Source organism: Choloepus didactylus, chromosome 21 (assembly GCF_015220235.1).
Source record: "Choloepus didactylus isolate mChoDid1 chromosome 21, mChoDid1.pri, whole genome shotgun sequence".
Classification (NCBI taxonomy): domain Eukaryota; kingdom Metazoa; phylum Chordata; class Mammalia; order Pilosa; family Megalonychidae; genus Choloepus; species Choloepus didactylus.
This window is the reverse complement of record NC_051327.1, coordinates 41,986,494-41,988,553: the sequence shown is the minus strand read 5'-3', so window position 1 is coordinate 41,988,553 and position 2,060 is coordinate 41,986,494. Positions and strand designations below refer to the sequence as shown.

Here is a 2,060-nt window from a genome sequence, read left to right as displayed (position 1 = left end):
AGTTTCCATGGAGATGTGACACACCAACTGTAGATGATAACTCTGATGAGATAATTTCCATGGAGTTGTGGCCCCACTCATTCAGCATGGGCCTTGATTACTGGAGCACTATATAAGCTCAGACAGAAGGAGCAAGCTTGCTACAGCCAAGAGGGACACTTTGAAGAATGCACAGGAGCTGAGAGAGTAGCTGCAGATGAGAGACAATTTGAAGATGGCCGTTGAAAGCAAAGTCTTGCTCTGGAGAAGCTAAGAGAGGACAAACACCCCAAGAGCAACTAAGAGTGACATTTTTGAGGAACTGCAGCCTAGAGAGGAATGTCCTGGGAGAAAGCCATTTTGAAACCAGAACTATGGAGCAGATGCCAGCCACGTGCCTTCCCAGCTAACAGAGGTTTTCCAGATGCCATGGGCCATCTTCCAGTGAAGGTACCCGATTGCTGATGTGTTACCTTGGACACTTTATGGCCTTAAGACGGTAACTGTGTAACCAAATAAACCCCCTTTTATAAAAGCCAATCCATCTCTGGTGTTTTGCATTCCCGCAGCATTAGCAAACTAGAACACATTGCCGTGGGTGGATACACACCAGAGAGGAACCCACGAGGGCCATTCAAAAGCAAGTATCGGCAGTGTTAGCCGGTTGGGGTGGTTGGGGTGGCTGGGGGGTGGGGTCGGGGGCAGGTGCTGCCTCTTACCTCGCTGTCCCCTAGCGCCGCCCGGACATCGCGCCCGTCGCCGGCACCATGAAGATATGGACTTCAGAGCACGTCTTTGACTGCAATGCAGAAATACCCAAATCCTATGAACCCAAGTGTGGTTGGAGTTGATGTATTGGACAGACATATAGATCCCTCTGGAAAGTTGCACAGCCACAGACTTCTCAGCACAGAGTGGGGACTGCCTTCCATTGTGAAATCTATTATTGGTGCAGCAGGAACCAAAACATATGTTCAGGAACATTCCATAGTTGATCCTGTAGAGAGAACAATGGAACTTAAATCTACTAATATTTCATTTACAAATATGGTTTCAGTAGATGAGAGACTTATATACAAACCACATTCTCAAGACCCGGAAAAAACTGTTTTGACTCAAGAAGCCATAATCACTGTGAAAGGAGTCAGCCTCAGCAGTTACCTGGAAGAGCTGATGGCAAGTACAATTTCTTCAAATGCTGATAAAGGCCGAGAAGCAATGGAATGGGTAAAACATAAATTAAATGCCGAGATTGAAGAATTGACGGCTTCAGCAAGAGGAAGCATAAGGACACCGATGGCGGCAGCAGCATTTGTAGAGAAATGACAGTGAAAATTGGTGTATAACATCAGATCCCCTGGGTCTTTCCAAGCTGGCTATATTGATTTGTTATTTAAAAAAAAAAACAACTATATTTTAGGTGGACTTTTTTGTAATAAGCTGGAGAACAAGTATGTGATTTTTGTTGAAAACAAAGAGGAGATGCAGGGCTTCTAAGTAAAAGAAACCAGAAGAAATTTGTGTTATTTGAAATGACCATCCAATTGTAAGGATTCCAGTATTTATGTTAAAATTTTACAATTTTTGAAAAAGTACTTCGAAATTGGTATTGGCATAGTGATGAATCTCCTTAAGGTAGAATTTTGAAGCTTTTCATGCATTGGAACTCTACCTGGCTTTGGACCAACCCCAGAGCAAACAGAGCCATCTTTTCATATACAACCATGATTGCCCTACTGCATTAAACTTCAACAGTTGACATGAGAACTCACTTTAAAAGGAGAAATTGTAACTTCCAAAAGCATGTTAATTTGTTTAAAAAAAAAAAAAAAAAACTTGCTCTGCTCTAAACCACCATTAAAAACCACAGTATTTTGATTTGGTACATAAGTGATATTTTTGGAGTGAAAATTATCACTAAAGTAATATATGACTCCAGCAAAAATACGATTTTATTATATTAAAAGAGTACTGTATTGATTTGCCAAATTTTTGTAACTTAGTAAAGATATTACCTTCCTTGGATTTGTACTTCTAAAAGTCTTTATGATTTAGTATGCTGTACTATGGGCTGGTTAACT

The 2,060-nt window shown here is 41.2% G+C and overlaps 1 pseudogene; it reads left to right on the top strand.

The window, feature by feature from the left end:
- The first annotated feature begins 746 nt into the window (after positions 1-746).
- On the top strand, positions 747-1,419 carry LOC119518228 (annotated as a pseudogene).
- Positions 1,420-2,060: the final 641 nt, after the last annotated feature.